Below are 14543 nucleotides of genomic sequence, written 5' to 3' on the forward strand. Positions count from 1 at the left end.
GGGCAGGATTTTTTTCCTCAACTTTTACAAACTGCTAGAAGTTGAACTGGAAAATACACACTGTGCTGGATTAGAAAAAACAGCATGTTTCTTCAACAGTCCAAAGACATCATTTTGGAGAAATATCAGTATGAGAAGGTCTGAGGCACAGGTCAGGGAAGATGTACCTGGTCTTGATTAGATACCAGGTGAATGTGAACCTCCTGGAAAACTCCATGCCTGCCCTCTAGTGGAGCCTACACAGCAATGCAGAGAAGGCTCTGATTATTCCTACAGCACAGACCCCTGTATGGGATTAACTTGTCAACTCGTACTCTGTTTATGACCAGAGTAAATCTTCTCATCAGAAACTGATAAACATTGCAGAGAGCCTGCAAAAGCAGTAGGCTGTGTATGCAAATCTGCCAAAGTGTAGACACTAATCTCTAAACATGATGTTCCTGATGGAAATTAAATTTGCAGGAGAAAACACTTTCCTTCATGATTAATGACCCTCTCTAGGTTTCTGGATGTCATGTGAATATTTGTGGGGAGATCTAATCTAAGAGATGAGATACTCAGAGGATACTAGAGGTCTCAGAAGGGAAGAAGGGGGCACAATCCCCATAAGACCAAGGAGAAAGCATATTGCTTCCTGGACATAAGTTCCTGTTGACTGAGCCAGTAACGACAAGGTGTTCTTTCCCTGGGGGTGGCTGGGAGTATTGCCAATCAAACAGAAACTCAAAGAGGACAGAGATCCAGGTACAGTGGACCCACTTGGATCTACCTGCTTCTGGAAGCCTGGGCTCCTACCTCATCTGGGACACAGTGAAGTGATGGTGCAGTTTTACTGCCAAGTCCCTTTGCCGGGTGAGCAGCTCCTTCTGCTTCAGCAGGGACAGAAGATATTCCTCAAGTCTTTGATGTGCCTGTTCATTAGAAGATTGTGTTTTTAGGAGAGGGTTTCCTGCACCCCTGTACATACACACACATGCACATACACAAACACACACCACACACACAATTGAGCACACACATGTGTGTGGATGCATACATATAGGCATACTACATTACATCTATGTTTAGTTTCCCAGATAACACTAAGGTAAGAAGAGATCACCTGGTACACTATGGAGAAGTTAACTTTCCTTAACCCACACTCCCTCTACCCATATTCCAGCTGAGAGTGAGGAAAACACAGGATGCTCTGAGCACAGGGATGTGGAGAAGATTGTGTACTTTTACTCTGTTTTGATAATTTTTCATTTTATTTTTACTTTATATGTGCAGGTATTCTGCCTGCCTGTGTGTCTGTATAACACATGTATGCCTGTTGATCTGGAAGAAGAACTCAAAGATCAGAGCAGTTATCCTTATGCTGGGGCACATAAGCCATGTGTCTGTCTCTAATCTCTAAGTATAGATACATGCCTCAGGCCCTACCTCAGCCCCACTGTCCCTGAAAGGCATAAGCAAGGCCAGTCGTGTTGGTTTGGAATTGTCGGCCGATACCTTATGTGATGCAAGAAAGTCCTGGAGTGCCTAGTGCTTTACACATCCCATCCCTGATAACCTGTGTGCATGACTAAAAGCAACTGAATGTCTCAGACCTGGGTACATGAATGGAAGGTTTCCCTCCCTTGTATTTATATCAGATATCTATGAAACCTACATATAACCACTAAGAATGAAGTGCAGCAACATCATACCTGATGTCTCATTGGTGATTCTGTGCCCTCTTTGGCATTCTTTGTCAATCAGAATAAATTGAAAAAGGTCCTAGCATAGCAGCTGCCTCCTTGATCATTCCTAGTCCCCCTGCCAACTACCCATCAGAAATCCTCCACTTTGGATCTGTTCTTTAGGGACCAAGAGAAGCAGCAGAGTCCCATTGCTTCAGATGATTACAGCTACTGAACCTCATTAAGAGAAGGTCCAATTTTGGCATCATCTTCTCCTTAGAAAACCAGGGCTTCCTCTGCCAATCAGTGTGCTCAGTCTTGCCAACATGTCGATTGGTGAACACTGTAACCACTTAATGAATGAGTCAAGGGCAGTTGGCATTGCCACAAAACTGGTGTTTTCACAGAAGATGCCAAGGGCTCTCTGGGATACAATAGAATTTCCAGAGAAGGAACTGTTAGGGTCACTGCCAATGGTTGTTACCTATCTGATAATAAATTCTTCCCCAGTTCAACAAAAGCCAAGCCACCCTTTCCAGAAGCCTTCCCTGAGACACAGGGGAAGGCCTTCAGCACCTCCTCCTTCCAATCCAGAGATCTCTCTGATTCATTAGAATCTAGTTCATTCTAATTCAATAGTTCATCATGTATGAAGGGCAAGACTCATTTTCCAAACTGTGCCCAGGAATGGCTCTTCTCATCCTGATGATCGCTAACTAATAAGATGAGAAATAAATGATGCTAAGGAATTAGTTCAGGATAATGGGGAAGGAAGATCAGTTCCACGAGGTGAACAAGCTCATCAGAGAAGATCTATGGGGCTGTTACAATGTATGGGGATGGTGGAGGATTATTAGGGTCCTGTCAGAAAAATGATGAGTCACAAAGGTAATGATGAATCTTGTTCCAAAAGCTTCAGCAGAATACATTCCAGCCTTCATGATGTTAGCAAAGTTGTTATTAACTATTGAAAGGTATGACTGAAAATACCTATGGACTGGGCATCCACTGGTGAGCCCTCTGACACCAAGAGCAAATACTTACAGGAAGAGTGATGTCCCAGTTTGCACTCAAGGTACAAGGAAGATGACTGGCAAATGAGAGGGCAGGAACTCAGAAACCTTAGGGATCACTGACACGCAGCAATACTTGGTGGCTCCTGCCCTGCTAGAGGTTGTTATTTAAAATGTGAGAACCTCTAGCTCTGGCCAGGGGACTTTACTCGCCTTGTTATTAGTGACACACAACAGAAGACACCCTGTGTGTGTGAGTTGCAGGGCTGCTACTGAAACTTCTTTAGTCCCTCTGGGCTTCCTTCAGAGTGAAAGCAGAGGGCCCTCAATAGAACAGCTGCAGCCATGACCATCCCTGGCTCTCTGCCAAACTATCCATGAATATCCTCAATTCTAGGTCTGCTCTTTAAGAACTCAGAGGACCAGGTAGGCCCATAGCTCCTCAGAAACTCTCACCCCCTTAGCCCCACTCCTGGAAGGATCAGCTGAAGCCTTCCTCCTTCAGGAAGCTCCCCATCCCTTTCCCAGGACTCACTGTGCTTTCCCCTTAACCATTTATTTCTTGATGTGTGACATGGAGACTGAAGGCCATCTTCCTTCTGCCTCCCTTTGGTCTCCCTGTGCTCGTCATCCTGTCTCCCAAGAATCCTGTTCAGTCTAGTCAGCATGTCTGTAGGTGAAACATGAGACACTGCACAAATGCCCCAATGACAGTTGTCATTGCCACAACACTGGTGATATCACATGGAATGCCAGGGCTCTCCAGGATACAGTAGAATGTCCATGTTCTGATGTCACATGGTATAGCTGTTACATCCCTGTCTCATACCTCACCCAAAAGTGACTTCACACCAAGTTGATATTTTTATGAACCTCTGGGTTCACAATGGAAGCCTTTAGGTATAGCTGAAGTTTTCTTGGTCCTACCGGTTCCCATGGTTCTGAGGTTTAACAGCTGCTCAAACCCAGGTAAACACACAGAGGCTTATATTAATTAAAACTGCTTGGCCATTAGGTCAGGCTTATTACTGACTAGCTCTTACACTTAAATTGACCCATAATTCTTATTTGTCTTTAGCCACATGTCTTGGTACCTTTTCTCAGTTCTACCTTCACATCTTGCTTTTTCTGTGTGGCTGGTTACTCCTGACCATTCCCAGAATTCCTTTAGTCTGCTTGCCTCACCTATAATTCCTGCCTGACTACTGGCCAATCATTGTTTTATTAAACCAGTGTACAAAAGCATTGTCCCACAGCTTTTGCCATTTTCTGTCTAATTAAAAAGAAAATTTTTAACTTTAACATAGTAAAATTACATATAATAGAACAATTATCAAGCAAGAATAACAGTTGTAATATCTCATCTATATTTGTCAAATTAAAAGATAATATTCTATTTATCCTATATTTGTGATTTTAAGGTTTCATATCTAATTTATCTTTTATTGTAACCAAGAAAAATTATAACTATAACTATCTAGTCTTCAACTACATCAAAGGCCTTAGAAGGATACAATATTATCTAAGTAAATAGGAAATGCATTGTAAGCAACTTCCAAAACTCTAGAATGACAGAGACAGCTGGCTGCCTGGAGAGTCACCCAAAGTTCCTCTGTAAAATATCAAGAGTATAGATGTAGGCTCAGTTCAGTTTCCAGTGGTCTTTTTGTACATTCAGCTTCTTACTCTGCATTTTAGAAATTATGTAGAGAGAAGAAATTACCTTAAACATTTTCAAGTATACAAAGCAACAGTCAAATTCATGATACAGTACTGCCTTGATTCATTTAATTGTAACTCATGTGTGAGTATAACAAGTCCAATTAATCTTAATTTTGTTATACTGTATATATATTTCTATTCTTGTTTGAGGTATTATGTTTATGTAACTCATTTAGATTAGAATGGATAATTAAATAGATTAATAAATAGTCATCTATGATAATCATACTTATAGCCATGTTAGTTAAGTCTTCTAGGTATACATAAATATATTTCAGATAGATAAGTAATCTTCAAATACTTCAAAGTCCTACAGAATATGGCACTTAAAATATTTTTAAAAATTTAGACTTCCTAGACAGTGAGACATGTCTGCTCCTGACAGCACCGATTTACTTCAGAGAGGAGGATGGGCATCAAAGACACTCCATATAGAGTTTATCTTCACCTTGGCAAAAATAGCCATTTGGGCAAGAAACTGTTCTTGCCTGGACTGCTTGATTGACTGGACTTACAGGACCCATAGAAAGATGACCACTGACCTTTGCTTGACAAAATGGTCCTTCAGGTTCCTGCTTCGCAGTGAAAACTGCCAGACATTCTATAGGACACTGAAAAAAAATGACCAAGAGACTCTAGCCCTGTGAGCTGAAGACAGATGCCCCAACTTTACAAAGGAACATGAGGTGACTGTCCAGGCTGTCACCTGTCTCTGTCTACCCTGCAAGACTCCCGAAAGTTGCTTGCATCCTTCTCCTGTTTCTCAGGTAATATTATATCCTTCTGAGGCCTTTGATGTAGTTGAAGCTAGATAGTTACAATTTTCCTTAGTTATGATAAAAGATAAGTTAGATATAAAACCTTAAACATACAAATAATAGATAGATAGGATATCTTCTTTAATATTGTAACTGTAATTCTTGCTCGATAATTGTTTTGTTATATGTAATTTTACTATGTTAAAGTTAAAACCTTCCTTTTTTAAAAAGAAGAAAAGGGGAAGTGCTGTGGATATCACTCTATATAAATAAACACTGATTGGCCAGTAGCCAGATAGGAAGTAAAGGCAGGACTAACAGAGGAGAATTGAGGGAACAGGAAGGCAGAGGGAGAGACTACCTGGAGCCGCCACTAGGACAAGGAAGATGTAAGGTACCAGTGAGCCATGAGCCACATGGCAAACTATAGATTAATGAAAATGGGCTAAATATAACAGTAAGAGCTAGACAATGATAGGCCTGAGCTAATGGCCAAGCAGTTTAAATAATAAAAAAAGTCAAATTAAGAACATTAACATTTTCTTCACATTTCCTCCCAACACATAATCATATTTTATATAAAACTTGATATCTCTGAAATTCTTTTGGCATATTACAGCCCTTGAAATAAAACAGGATCTTCTGGGCATGACAGGACTACTGCACTCATGAACTCCAAGGTCAAGCCAACAACATTCTAGTATGGAAGAGAAAGGGGCTCACTGGCCCAAACCCCTAACTGAGAAGCTGGTGGCAGTGGGTGGCTTTTGGAGGAGGAAGAGTCAGTTTACTTTAGGGTGCTGATGCCAGGTAGTTTGAGCAAACTCAGCGATGGCTCTAACACATGAGCATATGGGCATGCAGTGTTGCCCTAGGTAGATGGTTTAAAACAAAACAAAAGGCATGGATTTAGTAATGTTGGGATTAGCAGAGTGGATCAGGAACCATCTGGGAGAAATGAAGGGGAATATGATCAAAATACACTATTTATGTATAAAAATCTCAAAGAATTTTAAAACTGTATTATTTAAAAGTTTGCAGATCAATAGCATTAAAAATCTAATACAAATTTTTAGGTTTGGAAAGAATAGTGTGAGACAGTCACTCACTGCAATTTAGATTTATGCCCATTGGACTAGAAGATTTTGGCTCCAGATCCACATGATGGGCCTTGTTCAGTTCATTCACCTATGCTTTTAACCCTTTTTCATTCCTTAGGAAGAGTGACATAAAGCCTTGTGATTCTTATTGAGCATTTCCACAAGTGTTCACATCATGTTCAGGAAAAGGTAATCTTAAGTGGCATATTCTTTTCTTTCTTTTGGTGAATTAATATTTGGCTGTGAAGTACCCTGGAACCTGACTAAACATGAACATTTGGATAGTCTTGTGACTCTGTTACTTAATATTAAGTTTCATTATTGTTTCTTTATTGCCTGTGAGCCTTACAGGACAGAGCATCAGACTTGAGCACTAATGCATGGGTGTTGATATTATATTTGTTCAGTGAAACATCCTTTGCACTATGAGAGCAGAAAGGCACCTCTATGCTATTCTAATAAGATGACTAGTATGTCCTTAGTGATCAGATTTGCAAAATTGCAGAGTAGACACCTTTTCCAATTGATGAAAAAGATTGATACAAGGAAAATCATCTTACAAATTGATATCCATAGCAGTTTCATATACAAAGTAGAACCTATTGGTTGTTAATTTACATTTACCTTGTTTTTTGTATGAAATTCTACTGAATATTATTATAGTTTAACCCCTTATCTTCTCCAGTGCCCTCAGAGAGAAATACTCATCAGTATGACTTTTAGATAAATTTTCAGAAGACATTGGTTCTGAATGTGTTAATGTATTCCATTTGTTCTTTTTTTTAAATGAGGTGACATTTTATTTTATTTATACAACCCATCATTTACAATTTTAATATAGATTTTTAAAAAACAGGCATCTCAGGGTGGGGATTTCATTAAAATTAATACAAATGAAACAAAATTAGATGGGAAACTTCTGTTTGTTTTTATTGCCTATTTTTATCTCTCTTCTATTTATTTTTAAATTGTACCATGTCACAATAGCTGACAAATTTTTTATGTGTGGGAGTGAATGTGTATGATGTGAGATTCTCCTCTAATTGTAGAGAACAATGTCTACGTACTCTTCTTAAGGTTCCCCAATCAAAGTGTGACTTTACCAAGTTCACACTGAGGAACCAATGAGTTTATTGGGATTAGTTACCTAGCCAGGTGAGCAGTTACTGTCAGGAGGGAGAATGTCCCCACAGCAGCTGTGTTGGAAGGTGTACAGCAGCATCAATGATGGCTTCTCCATGGCCACATAGATGGAGCCCCCTTCCCTGTTATCCATTGGTTCTTGATCCTTCACTTCCATGTAGAATCTTAAATAGCCCTATCTCCAACATTGAGGTCATGTCTCACGGAATCCAAGCCTCATGTGTTAATATGCTTCGATCTTTATAGCTGATTCATTGTAGATGTTAGAAAAAGAGCCAGGCATGGTGGTCACTGAATAACATCATTTGTGAAACAGAGACAAGAGCACTGATGTGAGTTCAAGGTCAGCCTGACCTCAAACAAGTAAAATATTAGAAGTTGATAAAATAGTGATTTATCTGAAGAGTTTGAAACCTTAGACATAGAAAACCATATGTTACGAAGTCTTCTCTGATTTAGGCACTGCAGGTCCTAATTTGCACATACTGTGAAATAAGACACACACTCTTTGATCTAGCCAGGGTGTTTGATTTCATTGTTTTTCCACAGTGATTTACATCTCAAAAAATTTATGCCTGACTAGTAGCAATGATTTTCTCCTTTCCAAAAAACAAAAAAAAAAAAAAATAGAAAAGAGAACTGTAGCTGGAGAGTTTCTCTGCAGCTCCCGCTAAGCCCCAGCAGTCCTGTAGTCCATTTATAAAATAAACACACAGACACTTATATTCTTTAAACTGTTTGGCCTAATGGCTCAGGCTTTTAGCTATCTTGTTTTTATATGTTAAATTAACCCATTTTTATTAATCTATAAGTTGTGACATACCTTATGGCTTACCAATATCTTTTACATGTTGCTTGTCATGGCAGCGTCTGGCAGCGTCTCTCTGATTTAGCCTTCCTACTTTCCAGAATTCTTCTGTCTCCTTGTCCCGCCTATACTTCCTGTCTGGCTACTGGCCAATCAGTGTTTTATTTATTAACCAATCAGACCAACACATTTAGCACACAGAACATCCCACAGCACTTTTCCTTTTTTTTTTTTAAAAGGAAAGTTTTAACTTTTACATAGTAAAATTATAGATAACAAAGCAATTATCAAGCACGAATTACAGTTACAATATCTTGTCTGTTTTTAATAACTAGTGTGTTTTTATTTGGCAAAATTAAAGATATCCTATCTATCTTATATTTGTGAGACTAAGGTTTTATATCTAACTTATCTTTTATTATCATTAAGGAAAATTATAACTATCTAGTCTTCAACTACACCAAATAACTCAAAAGGATATAAAATTACCTGAGAAATGGGAGAAGTATGCAAGCAAGTTTTGGGAGTCTTGCGAGAGTAGACAGAGACAGCTGGCAGCATAGACAGTCATCTAACATTTCTTTGTAAAGTTGGGGCATCTGTATTTAGCCCACAGGCCTAGAGTCTCTCAGTCACTTCTCTCTGTGTCCTGTAGAATGTCTGACAGTTTTTTCTGTGAAGCAGGAACCTGAAGGACCATACATACCTAGAAAACTAAACTAACATGGCTACAAGTATGATTATCATAGATGACTAATTATTAATCTATTTCTTAATTATCCACTACAATTTTCAATGAGCTGTACAAACATAATACCTTAAACAAGAGTAGAAATATACACACAGTATAACAAAATTAACTTTAAATTTGTTATCAGTGAACTAAAATCTATACCAATGTAAAACAATTCAAGGTCAGCCTAACCTCTGTAGCAAAACCTGGTCTTCAAAATCAAACAAGTAAAATATTAGAAGTAGATAAAATAGTCATTTATCTGAAGAGTTTGAAACCATGTGTTATGAAGTATCCTCTGACTTAGGCACTGCCGGTCCTAGTTTGCACATACTGTGAAATAAGGCACACACTCTTTGATCTAGCCAGGGTGTTTGATTTCATTGTTTTTCTACAGTGATTAACATCTCAAAAAATTTATGCCTGTCTAGTAGCAACAATTTTCTACTTTCCAAAAAAGAAAAAAATAGAAAAGAGAACTACTTTAATAAGTATGTGAATAGCAGAAAAGAATCCTATGTGTATTTGCAAAATCGAACATAGTAGACACTTTTTCCAGTTGATGAAAAAGATGGATACACGAAAAATACGAGGTGTAAGAAAATCGTGGTGGGTCATGTCTAAATGAACTTACCTTGGGTCATTTGATAGGAAATGTAAAATATACATATAGAATAGCTCTTGATTTTCTGTTGTCTAAACACTGAAAGACGCAGTTACCTGTATAAATCGGAATCAGATGACAAATCCGGCTTCTTCTGATCCAGTGACTATGGAGAATGCTGGTATTTTCCCCTTCTGAATGTGAGGGGCTTGGGAACTAGGGTAGGGTACTGTGAAGACTTGGGGAGAGCATAGTGGCCCTTATTTCATCTATATTGTAAGGGCTTATGTCGGCTGTCACTGTCATGAATAACATGTGACTACTGTGATTGTGAATCCTTGTGAGAACAGACATCTAGGACTGAAGGACTGTTAAAGTAAAATAGAAACACATGAACGTTGTGTCATTGTATAAATATTATAATGCTTAGTATCGAACCCAGCCAAAGCCTCTATAAAAGGGCCACCAAATTTTAATGCTTACAGTATCTAAAAATAAAATAAAATTATACCTCTTTCCCACTCACTCTTACCATGATTCTCTGAGTCTCTGACAAATTTGTAGATCCTTCTCCTTTATTATAAAATACATAGCTATACATAAATATGCAACTGTGTTTGAATGCCAGGTATGTTTCTTGTTTCTTGCATGTTTCAGGATGTCTAGTAATTACTGATAACCAGTTACAGGGTCATCCTTGGGGAAACTAAGTCTCCCCCTTCCAGCACTGCCTAGAGTTGCCTGTAGCTCTTTTTCTATGAGAGAGTCACAATGAGGTTTCTCCAGCCACACTAGCATGTCTAATGGTGTTTTCTTGTTGAAATCTTTTTGAGGGAACCATGTTTTTGTGTGTTCAGGGTGCAGCTTCCATGTCCTATCTAGGAGACACTCCTTTAGCAAAAGACTTCCAGATCCTCTGACTCTTAATATCTTTCTGGCCCCTTTTATTCCATGATCGCAGGGTACAAGAGCTGAGGGTTTTGTTTTAGATGTATCAGTGGGCTTTGACTCCCCACATTCTCACATCTTCTGCATTAACCCAGTTGTAGCTTTCTGAAATGGGCTGCAGAATCTACAGCAAAACTATCTACATGGGTGAGTGTGAGAGCTACGCTTAACTGTCAATATAAGGATTAATACAGCATTTCAGTTAGGAACTGTGATAGTTTGGTAAAGTGTCAGTAGGATGTTCTGAAATAAGATCCATGACCTCAATAGCCATGCTGAGTTGCCTAGTAGTCCACTATCAGGCAAGATTTCTTCCCTAATAAACAAGCCTTAAGTCCTATTAGATAGATCAGTTACTACCAAATATGAGTGCCATTATTTCACCTTCAGTGACATACCACCCTGTTGGACATTTTGTAGTTAATAGGCATCACAATTAATTAGGTCCCTCCCTGGCAGCTTTTGTAGCACCTTCGAGTTTTAGGAAACTATTCTTCATAGAGGGGTCTTTAATATCACATCTAGGCCAAATTCTGTGAATCCTATGTCCCAAGTGCTTGATGTTTCGGTCATTAGGGTGTGACCTTCAACTTCTGAGAAGTGACCACAGGCACTATTATTAGCTTAGATTGCTTAGGGAGTCTATTGGTGTCCCATGCCCTCAACACAAAAGAGGATTTCCTATGACAGAGTCCTTGTCTTTGTGGGATTGTCTAAAGGAACTTTGGTTTTAGATTATAAACCCTACCATCATTAGAGAATTGGTTTATTCCAGTGCCCTTCAGGGACAGGGTTTGATCCACGACTCCTGAGGTTTGGAGGTTATCCTGGCCTACTATGGATTCACATTTTGACTGGTCTACTTTCCTTTCATAATTTGTCTTGTGATTTTCTATTCAAGTCAGACTGAGGGCTAAGGTCAATAAGGAGAGGCTAGGGAACTTACGATGTCAGTACAAAGGACATATAACTCAGCTGATCCAAGTTTCCTTGATAGGAAGGTACAGGGGAAGCACCTGTGGTCTCTTCATATAGGTCATGGTGATGTTTTGTCTCATTCTGATAGGTATCAGTATGGGTTCTTTGTCTTTTAGTCCCTTCTGTGTAGCATACTCTAAAGTTTTTCATAAAGTCTGAGTTCAGGTTGAGGCTTACTGTGTTATGTAGTATAGTTATGGATCAACTAAGAAGTATGGGTACACAGACTCTTCTGTGGTCAGCAAGAGCCTCTGGCTCCTTTGAGGCCTTAGTTGGAGCAAGGAAATGAGTGTAAGGGGGACTGGACACAAAGGTTTTGAAGCCCAGAACCAAAAAAGGCTATGATGTGGTCCTGGCTCATGTCATAGGAGGATGTGAGCTCAGCCTACCTGATGATCAAGGAGCTGCCAGATTAGCATTAGAGTTCATGGCCAGTGATCTGATATGAGTCATCAGTGAAGAAATGATTATGGGTGAGTCCATGTTTCTCGGTGAACAGGTATGGCCTAAGGTCACAGATGAGGTTTGGAGTGTCCAGAAATAATTTGAGAAGGCCTGGCATCAGAGGAGGCCACAGTCATGGGTATGTCTATTTCATTTGGCCATTAAGCTGTGGTTTGTTCCCTTTAAATCCTGGCTCATTTGTGGTGGGATTTTTTCCTGGGTTGGATGGAAAGAGGGCACTAACCACTCACCCTTGAAGACAATATGAGCCCTGGTTATCTGGAGGTCAAGGAACTGCCACGTTTACTGTGAGATCTGTTTTGTTCCTTGCACCTGTGTTGATAATCAGGACACAAACAAACTATGCTTTCTGGAGGATGGAATGTGTCCAGATGTCAGTTAAATTGAACAAGGCTTATTTTGGGTTGCTCCAAGCTTCTTTGTAGGAAGAGTTACTCCTGTGTTACTTTTGAGACTTGTTTGTTCCTAAAAATATCAGTTAAAATTAAGATTTAGAGTTTTATCAGGCCACAACGGCATGTAGTATAACCCCTTTGTATTATGTATTATGCTATGTCCATATTAATTAGTTACCCAGATGAGAGCTTGGATCATATGGTGAGTAGCACATCTTGGCTTGCACGTATTGAGGATGGGACATGTTGTAAATGAAATGTAGGTGATCCACACAGTTGGTACTCAGGATGTCAACTTTTATCTGTACATGAAGTGTCTCTTTTGAGGCCTTAATTGACTGTAAAATATCAAGTGAAATCAAAATCTGGGATCAGAGTGCCCCAAGGTTCCCTCTAACTACCAAATATGTTAATGATGTCCATTTGCTTTCATCTGTAAGGGGGCCATTGGCTCCATTGAGAGCATGGTATTTCTGGCTCCCTTTTGGTTAGGGTGTTGGATGAAGAAGAGAATATTCTGCCCTCACATCCTTAATGTTCAGGGCTTCTGGGCTTAATTCTTGCTCATTAGGCTGCAGGTCACCACAGAAAGCAGTTTATGGTCAGGCATGTTTCTCTTCTTAGATTGCCTGGACGTGTTCACATAAGACTTGGTCCTTAGCTACTTGATATAAGTGTTTGACCTAGGAAGAGTTCTTCATTGTGGTTGGGGCAGGCTCCATTTAAATTATCTCTTCAAACTGGACTTCCTAGGGTCAACATTAAGTCTGGCCACGTATCTCTCATTGGGTTCGCAGGAGCTCCCTTGATTTTGGGGTTTGTGGTTTCTCTTCATCAAGGTCTGTAGTTGGCCTGTAACATTTCCACTTTTGACAGGTCTTCTTCTCTCCTTGTTTTTCTCAGGGTTTGCCAGGGTAAGTGTTAGGCCCCTGTGTTCTCCTTTTCCTGCTTTGCCCTGGACTCTTTCATTTGAGTGATTGGTCTGGGCCCACGACCTTTCTTCATTTGGCCCAGTCTTCAGGGTCAGAGTTATGCTGAGGCCAACTTCTCATCTTCATGAAGGCGGACAGCGGACCCAATGGGAATACATTCCATCCACGCTTCCCATAGAAACCAACTCTGTAAGGTCCTGCCAGAGCCACAGAAAACATTCATGGTGAAAACCATGTTTTCTCTCTAGAAGCTCCAGACTTTGACAGGAAAATGTTGGGAGGGGCTCTAAGACTCTTCACTTTTAGGAGAACTCAGTTTAGGAGGCACAAGTCCATGAGCTATGAGGCAGGCTGCTTGCTAAGAGGTCAGACTAGAACCACAGCCCACCTTTGTTCAAAGGTGAAGAAGGGTAGAAGTTGCTGTGGGATGTCTTCTGTATGATGTGAATATGTGTTTCTCCCATTGGTTAATAAATAAGCTGCTTTGGCCTATGGCAAGGCAGGATGGAGCCAGGCAGAAAAATCCAGGAGAGACAGAGAAGGAAGTCAGACGTGGAGGAGATGCCAGCTGCCACCCAAGGAGCAACATGCCAGCAGCCTGGCCATGCAGCAACCATGTGGCAAACACACATTAACAGAAATGGGTTAATTTAAGATGATAGAGCTAACTAGCAAGAAACTTAAGCCATTGGCCATACAGTTTGTAAGTAATATAAACCTCTGTGTGTTTATTTGGGACTATTTGACTTCAGGAGGTGAGTAGGACAGATTCCTCCTGACAGCTGGGTCAGGCAGGACTGGAGAAACTTCAGACTACCAGAAGCAGTCCCTACCAATTTTTGGAGTCCCATCTAAGTTAGACACTCACGGGTAGGAGTTGGTCTGCTCACTCAGCTCCTTGCACTTGTATGAGGCCTCACAGATCTCCTTGGGGAATTTCTTCACATCTGACATCTCCTTCTCATGCTGTGTTTTCAGCATCTCAAGCTCAGATATCAGCCTGTGGTAGGGCATGGCCCCAGGAGCAAAGAACCCCATGAACACAGGTGTCAGGGACCACATGAATTAAGGTTCTGTTTTATACTACCCTAGCCCACTGGATTTCACACCCTGAATTCTATGTACTGGACCTCCTGATGTGCATTAGACTTGCCTCACTGTCCCAGGGCCAGGAAAGGCTGGGTGTCAATAGGAAAGGAGACAGGACTACATGAGCTCCCTCAGTAGGCCTGGAGGGGTAGAGTAGCCAGCTAAGAGTGTCTGAGGAGTCTGTGCCACAG

At 40.3% G+C, this 14543-nt stretch overlaps 2 protein-coding genes across 2 annotated transcripts in view; both read left to right on the plus strand.

The window, feature by feature from the left end:
- The window catches only part of LOC128095953 (disks large homolog 5-like), a gene marked incomplete at its 5' end in the record, with an annotated part of 115604 nt that overhangs the window by 93386 nt on the left and 7675 nt on the right, over window positions 1-14543 (plus strand). The window lies entirely within an intron of this gene.
- Window positions 4831-14543, plus strand: part of LOC128095956 (disks large homolog 5-like) — a 47694-nt gene continuing 37981 nt past the window's right edge. The window contains exons 1-2 of the mRNA XM_052714941.1: window positions 4831-5166; window positions 6376-6446. The gene's annotated coding sequence lies outside the window, so the exon portion shown is untranslated. The remainder of the gene's footprint in view (window positions 5167-6375; window positions 6447-14543) is intronic.

Source organism: Peromyscus californicus, unplaced genomic scaffold (assembly GCF_007827085.1).
Source record: "Peromyscus californicus insignis strain IS unplaced genomic scaffold, ASM782708v3 Scaffold_54__1_contigs__length_277627, whole genome shotgun sequence".
In the NCBI taxonomy this organism is placed as follows: Eukaryota; Metazoa; Chordata; class Mammalia; order Rodentia; family Cricetidae; genus Peromyscus; species Peromyscus californicus.